Consider the following 8,724-nt stretch of genomic DNA (forward strand, 5'->3'; position numbering starts at 1 on the left):
GTTTTTGAAGTACATTCATCCATTGTTTATTCTCCATAAACAACTACTTCATGGATTCATCGCTTGTAAAACAAAACAAAAATGGATAATTCAAACATCAAAGTAATGCTAATATTCAAAATGTCTCTACCCTTGCAGGCCCAAGCGCCTGACCGACATGCTGCAGCATGGCAAGTTGATCACATTTGCTGGTTTCAGCATTGAAAGCGACAAAGAGAAGCTGAAGTTATCCGGTATGGAGATCAACCCCAATAAGTTCATCGACATTCAGCGCAAGTGGAGAGTTCCATACACTGGAAAAGAGTACGACTCCTTGACTAATGTTGCAGCCAGCGTCATCCACCCATTGTACAAAGGCATGAAGAACAAGATCAACACGCAGGAAGACTACACACTGTAGGGGACCAGAGAGCTGCCAGACAACCTCATCGAGTACGTAGGAGTAGATGCGTACGCCGCGTACAAGTCATGGTTCATGATTGACTACATCACAGATGGTTCGGAATATGCGAAAGAGCGGGAGGCTGAGAACTTCTAGGACCGCCCCTATTGCCCCTTTACGGGATGAAGATACATCAGAGCCTGCCTTCGTTTTACTTCCACTTGTGCTTGCCTTTTATCTTGTTGTTTCAAATTAGTAGTTTGCTCTTGTTGGGTAGAACCAGTATGATTATGTCGTGCTTATCATGTTTGAACAAGTTTAGTTATGTCATCAAGTACAATGTTTTGCTTATCTCATTATATAAGTTTCGTTTGGTAGCTTTGTATGTTATTAGTCCATCATTTCAAAATTGGAAAGTAGCTTCTGAATGGAACATTGTCGTTGCTCTAAAGTACTAGTTATGATGCAATTAATCACACAACATTTTTCCATGTCAGTACAACTCAGTACACTTGATCGGACATTACATACTTACTATGATAAAAAGTACAAAGAAGCATCAGTCCGTAAGAGCTACTATGAAGGCACTATCAGTACAACTCAGTCTACACGCAAGTACCATTGTTCTGAAAAATGACACCAGAAGACACTTGAGAATAATCACAAAAACAAACACAAAAAAGAAGGCAAAAAACTCAAATGAAAAATATTACACTCACACAAAACTGACAAGAACTAGAACAAAAAGTATCAGTCCAAGTTACTGGAGGAGTGAAGTACTAGATTCAAACAAACAAAAAAAACAAAAAAAATTGACCGCCCAAGGTCAGGCGCAGGCCCTAACAATGCTAGATACTTGAACTCGAGCCCGTGGGCGAATCCCTAGTAATCCGCACAACGCAGGACCCGCCGACGAGGGCCCACGGGTCAAGAGAGAGAGCGAGCGCCGTGTATAAGCGCTCAGGTAAGTGTTCAGAGGAGTTCGACTGGTGAGCCTCGGTTGCGCTTATAAACAGGTCCGGAGCCCCCTCGACTAGCGAGGTGGGACTAAACCTAGAGCGCAGGTGCACGACGCACTGCACAGGCGCGCAGACGAGCTATCTGGGCCGGAAAACGGCCCAATAGCCTACATCATCAACAAAACACCCCACCAAATAAGCCCAGGTATACAAACCAGAGGGCGGGACAAATAAATATAAACTGCAAGAAAAATGTTTGTCAATTAACCTCTACAAGAAAAAAGGAAAAAATATGATACAAAAACAATGAACCTCTAAAAAGAACAAAACTTAATAGCCTATATGTTAAATGTACATAATTTAAAAAACATAATTAAAAATTACTTTCGAGTTCAACTACTAAAGCTCAAATAGTTCAAAACATATAATGTTTGTCAATTATGCTAAATTTCATATTTATATAAAATCTGACAAGTTCAACTACTAAAGCTAAAAAAGTTCAAAACATATAATGTTTGTCAATTATGCTAAATTTCATATTTATATAAAATATGACAAGTTCAACTACTAAAGCTCAAAAAGTTCAAAACATATAATGTTTGTCAATTATGCTAAATGTCTTATTTATACAAAATCTGACAAGTTCAACTACTAAAACTCTAAAAGTTCAAACATATAATGTTTGTCAATTATGCTAAATTTCATATTTATATAAAATCTGACAAGTTCAACTACTAAAAATCAAAAAGTTCAAACATATAATGTTTGTCATTTATGCTAAATTTCCTATTTATACAAAATCTGACAAGTTCAACTACTAAAACTCTAAAAGTTCAAACATATAATGTTTGTCAATTATGCTAAATTTCATATTTATATAAAATCTGTCCACACCACAACGAACGATCTGGTCGTAAAATAATCTCAAACTCCCACCCCCAACCTAAGTTATAAAAAAATCAGTTCAAACATACATACGACATCAGTACTAAAACAGCAGGATCAGTCAGGCAACTCGCACCACTCTGACATCAAATTTCAAACCCATGCGCTGTTTGAAATTACAATTCAGTTCGCACAGTACTAAAACATAAGTGCACTAAAAATGACAATAAAAAAACTATAAAGGGCTAACTTAGGTTGGTATAGATGAAAATAAAATAAGTACAAGTTTTGAGCAACAACTCCCAGGGCACTGAAAAAATGTTTTTACATACACTAGTGTATAAAGGCTTCATTAGAAAAAAACAATACTTAAACATCCACACGGAAAAACATCACAGATCCATACGTCACCTAAACAGTGCAAAATGCCATCATCATCACCACAGAGACGTGCAAGTGGGATTTAGCAGATCATAAGTACAGCTTGGCAAGACTAGTCAGTTCAACAGTAAAAACCATTTAACTTGGACGGTTAGTTCTTCCACGCCACCACCCGCGCCACCCACTGGGCGGTTGCCATGACGCACTGCAAATGGTGACCCCCACGACCACTACACACACGCCCCCGACGAATCGTCGGCGCACACCACCATCGGCGCACTACAAAAATACCCCATTGTCTTCCATCTCTCCCTCGTTCCCACAAACCACCATTGCCGCTTCCATTTCCACTGCACACAAACCTCCAGCGTCTCTGTCCAAAGCCCACAGTCGCTGGAGGAAGGCCATGGCTGAGGAACCGTCCGCCAAGCGTCATCATGCCGAGACGTCAGACAAGAGGAGCAACCTCGTCGACATTAACGTCCCCGCCGAGAAGCACGAGTACACCAGAACGGTCAAAGGGGTTGAGCTCCACGGCAAGGAGACGCTGGAGATCGACTGCACCAGTGAACCAGACAAGGCCGACGAGATGATGAGCAGGCTCAGGATGGAGGGAGGCGGCTTGTATCCGAGCTTCATCGGAGTTGATGTGGAGTACACCGACGAGGAAAAACCTCCACAGATGGCGGCAGTCCTGCAGTTGTGCATTGAGGAACTCTGCTTGGTGTATCACTTCGCAGCGGCCACAAAATGGTGAGCAAATCCTACTCATTTGCCCTGCATATGGTTTATCTTTTTTATTACTACTGTATCCTGAAAATTTAATCACACTTGTTTCCGAACTAGATGTACTAGTGTGGTTTGTAGTGAAGTATTTTCTGAATTTGATCTAATGTTATTTTCGTAAAAAAATAACTAAGGACTTGGTGAAGCACTTGTTCTGTGTTATCCTATTTCAACAAAAGTAGACTAAACTAGTACCAATGAAGAACATACAGCATTGACTGAAACTATGTATAATCCAAGAAGAAGAATAACATGATGTACTTAATTTAATTTCAGAACTTTCTTTACTAGTTTTGAAAGTACATTCATCCATTGTAACCCATACTACTGTTCATTCATATGTTGTACTAGTACTAGTCACTAAAAACTTAATTAAAACTTGTTTCCCAACTAGATGAACTATTATAGTCTATGAAGTGGATGCACGATTACATGTTTATCAAGTTACATGCATTTCCGAAACTGTGAAGTGGATTGTTTCACCAGATTAGCATCTGAAAAAAAGTTTATAGCATTCTGAACTTTATGCACCAAATTAATCTCTGAACTTGATGTACTAGCATAGATCCTGATCTTGATGCACTAGTATAGTTTATAGAATTGATGTATTAAAAGATCTTTGGTGAAGTGGTATAGATCCATATCTTGATGCACATGTTTCTCAAACTAATTTTTGAACTTGATATAGAATTAATGCACAAAGATGTATCAAGCACTGGTATAGGTCTGTTATTCAACAAAAAAGAAAACTAAACTTGAATCAAGCAGCGCATATATCATTGACTCTGGTAAAATGATTCTCTAATTTGGTGAAGCATTTGGTGAAGCAACGATGATAGCAAAAAAGAAAAAATAACACGGTGTAGTTGAATTTAATTTCAGGACTTTGTGTACTAGTTTCTGAACTACATTCATGCTTGACTCATAATATATAAGCATCTACCTCATGGATTATCACTTGTAAAACAAAAAAAAGCAGAAGAATTAAATCCTCAAAAAAGAAGACTAATCTATAAATGTGTGTCTCCCCCCTTGCAGGCCCAAGCGCCTCAAAGACTTCCTGCGGGAGGAGAAATTGTACACATTTGTTGGTTTCAGCATTGGAGGTGACAAGCGGATGCTGGAGGAGTCTGGTTTGGAAATCAACCCCAACAACTTCGTCGACATGCAGCGCAAGTGGAAAGATCCAAAGACAAACAAATACTACGACTCACTGGCCGATGTTGCGGGCGGCGTCATCCACCCATTCTACGAAGGCATGAAGAAGAAGATGAACAGGGCAGACCACAAACTATGGGGGAATAGCCCGCTGCCAGACAACCTCATCACGTACGCAGGAATAGATGCGTATGCAACATACAAGTCATGGAAGACAATCGACAACATCATGACAGGTTGGGATATTTCAAAAGAGTGGGAGGCTGACCCCTACTACCACTGCAACTTCGCGGATGAAGATGCATGAAAGTCTGCATTTGTTACGTTGAACCAGCTACCTTATGCTGTGTGTGTCCTTAGTATTGTTGTTTCAGATTTGTAGTTTGCTTTCGTTATGTTTAACCAGCTACCTTATGCTATGTGTGTCAGGGTTTGAACAAGTTTGCCTATCTCTATCCAGTACATCGTTTGCTTATGTCGTCCAACAAGTTTACAAGCTTCCTATTCTGTTCATCCATGATTTGAAGTTGAAACTTGATGGCTGCCACGCAGCACTAGTCATGGAGAAAAAAATAACACATGAATATTTTCGCAAAAAAAGTGGCAGACTAAATAAAGGCCAAAAGCAAATAGTAGCCTTCGACGCTCAGTACAGCTTAGACATGAACGGTAGTACTATCACGCTAAAAAATTCAGTTTTTAGTTTCAGAAGAACACTAAAAAGACTAAGTTTCAGCCGAAGACAACATTCAGTACTAAAAAGCATCGTGCTAAAAAGTAGTTAGGAATTCAGTAAGTACTACATCAGGAAAAGCAAAGAAACACCAGTTCGTATTTCCTAGTCACTAGCATCCTAGGACTGAAAGTTCTGGTACAGTTGAACACACGGTACGTTCAGTCTACAAATATATAAAAAGGAACGGGAAGCTTCAGTTCGCATTCCTTAAAACAGTGAGATACTAAGAATTAACAGTGGCAATACAACTGAAATCTCAGTACAACTAAGTCTATACGGCAAGTGCTAGGATCAAACATTGCCTGGAGAAGAACCACAGCCTAGAAAAAAAGAAGGCCAAAAACAAAATCAAAAAGATATAAGTTCAACAAAAGAGAAAAATCACAAGAAACACAACAGAAGACGTACTAGCATCAAACAACACAAACAATAAATAATTAATCAAAAGTACTAGCACAATTGGAATCTCAGTACAACTAAGTTTATTCGGTAAGTGTTATGACGATACCAATTAATGCATTGAGAAAGAAATAGTTTAGAACTTAATAGGACTATCTCTTAAACATAGCTAATTTAAACCAGTACTTTAACTTTTACTATGAAGTTCAACTACTAAAGTTCAAGAAGTTCAAACAGAAATTTGGCATCAAAATTTTGAAACCTTACGCTGAATGAGATTACAAATCAGTACTAACAGAACTATATCATAAGTACAAGCAAACGAGAGTACATAAACTATAAAGGTCCAACTTAGGATGGAATCACATAAAAATAAAATTAATCTCACTTTCTGAGCAACAACTCGTAAATACACTTGAAAAAAAGTGTTTCCAGTTCAACTACTATATAAGTCTTTAGTACAAAAAATAAAACTTAACCAAAACGAATTCCCGATGAAACATTGTGCCACACTTAAAACACTACATAAAATATACTAGCTATTACATAGTACTCGACAAGACATCAAACACTACAAAATAGAGCCTACAATGTTTTCAAGAGATAAATCACACAACTATCCCATTCACTATGCAAATGATGACCATTTCTCCTATGCATCAGGAGCCAAAGCCTGAACCTCCTTGGGAAGCTCCGTCACAAGAAGATTGTTATTCCGGTTGAACACAACTCTATACAGATCCTCAGCATTCCAATCAACAATGCGTGGCTGCAAAACAATAAAACAAATTATCAAAAATCATGACACATAAAAAAAGGATGCACAATAAGCCAAAAACAGAAAGTGAAAAGCTCAACAAGAAACCCACGTCATTATCTCGAATGTTCTCAACGATCTTTTCACCATCATAGAATCCCGCATACTTCAAAGTATAATGGCCACATTCATTTTTCCCTTGAAGTGGAACCTTGTCAAATGTTGGTTTCTTTGCAAACAGCTCCCAATTGGGCTGCTTGCTTGCATTGTACTGAGCATCACCATACACAGCCTTCATTACTTTGACCAATCTAGAAATCTATAAAAAAACAAAAGAACCCACACAGTTTTAGGTCTCAGAAAAATCAGAAACAAAGATGCAGAAATATTAATCCAGTACAGATAATAAATGTCACTCACAAGCTTCTCGCAGTCTTTGTGATAGGTGTTCTTCGAAGGACGGTGGTTCTTCGGATAAGGTAAAGAGTCAAGGATGTCAACACTACTTCGGTACCGATTCGTGACATATAAGGAATAGTGGCTCACTTTCCTATCCTTTGATAAAACCATAGGCTTGAATAGAGGCATCATGATCTAAAAACAAATGACCAAAAAAGAGATGTTAAACATTCAAAGTAAAAACCAGCATAACAACAAACAAATAAAAACCAAAAATCAGCTAGTAGATCTCACAAGGTCAGCACTAAGCAAGTCTTCATTAGCTTTAACATAGCTCTTGAAATCTCTCGCTGCACTCCACATTAAACACTTTATTTTCATCCTCGTAAAACGAACAGTCAAGCACAACCTGCAAAAAAGCCAAAATAGAAAATAGACAGCGGAAAAGAATCAACAAGCAAAGTATTATTAAAACTCGTAAAAACAATAGGCAGTCTTGTTCAACATAAAGAAACCAATCTGATTGATTACCGTGATGAAATATGGACTCAGCAATATCCTTTTCCCAGATGCGAAATCAGAATTTCTATAGGGATCTTGCTTCCAATCATCAATGAGGAAGTCCATTACATCACCCTCCATCATTTGCCCAGGTGCATGCAGCACACACAAGAATAAAAAGAAGGAGAAGCAAGATAAGGCATTCATAGAAGTTCTAGTTGTATAAAAAGGAATAGAAGAAAAGGAAGAGGAAAAATAATGAGAGATACTCACTCGGCATACTTCTCACGCCATTCATCACTAAGCAATAGATTATACAACCTGTGAGCCTTGTCCAGGTGAGGGAATTTATGAGGGTGAAGCTGCTGCACAGGGGAGCAAAACTTTATAGCAGCTCTGGGCGCACGCTTCGTGCTTACAACATTGCCAGAATCCAAAGGGGGATCTTTCCTAGCACCACCAGCTCTACGAGACACTATTCTAGCAAGGGGAGATAAACCTTTGGCAGCAACGCTCCTCGTGACTCTTCCAACGCCAGCAATCTTGTGAAACACATCATCATCACTGTCTATCAATTCCACAATGGGATTCTTGGGTGTAGTAGGACTATCTGCACAAGCAGCCGTAGAACCTCTCAGAGCTCCCAACCGCCCCTTCATAAAACCAGATCTTGTCTTTTCGGGAGAACGCCCCTGGTTAAGATCAATAGCTACATGCTCGAGGTCCGAGAACTGGCTACCAAAGAACCTGTAGTCATGCTCATCAAGATCCAGCCACTCACCTGAGAAAAAAAAAAGAAGACCGCACAAAGCATAAGTTCAAATACATATTTCATGACAGTACTAATAGAGAAGTACAAGCTGCAAAAAAATTACAAAAGTCCATGCACACGTACAGGGTTTGATGCCAAACAAACCCCGGAAGTCAACATCAAACACATCGCTAGTTGCGCAGGTATACAACAAAGTCTTCCTAATGTCCAAAATGTCTTCATGGCTGTAATCAACCATTTCAATTACACCATCCTCCCGACAATAATAGGTCTTGCAGTTTTGTAGCATAAAGAATCCACAATCATGCCTGTAAACAAAGGAAAAAACAAAAAATGGTACAACACAAAATCCAAAATATACAGGAACAACATCCTCCATCAATAAAAACAACCAGCAAAAATCATTAAAAATGGATACTCACGTGTTTTCCTGCTGAGGCACCCGCACAAACTCGCAAGAGAAACCATCAATATGCGCCGATGAGAACGGTTTGGCCCTGTCTACACTGGACTCCCTCCAAAGCTTCTTTATATTATCTATCATATTCCTTAAGAATCTAACTGCATCACCCCAGGTTTCATCACGGAGTGAATCAAGACACTCGAAAC

Source organism: Triticum dicoccoides, chromosome 2B, assembly GCF_002162155.2.
Source record: "Triticum dicoccoides isolate Atlit2015 ecotype Zavitan chromosome 2B, WEW_v2.0, whole genome shotgun sequence".
Taxonomy (NCBI): domain Eukaryota; kingdom Viridiplantae; phylum Streptophyta; class Magnoliopsida; order Poales; family Poaceae; genus Triticum; species Triticum dicoccoides.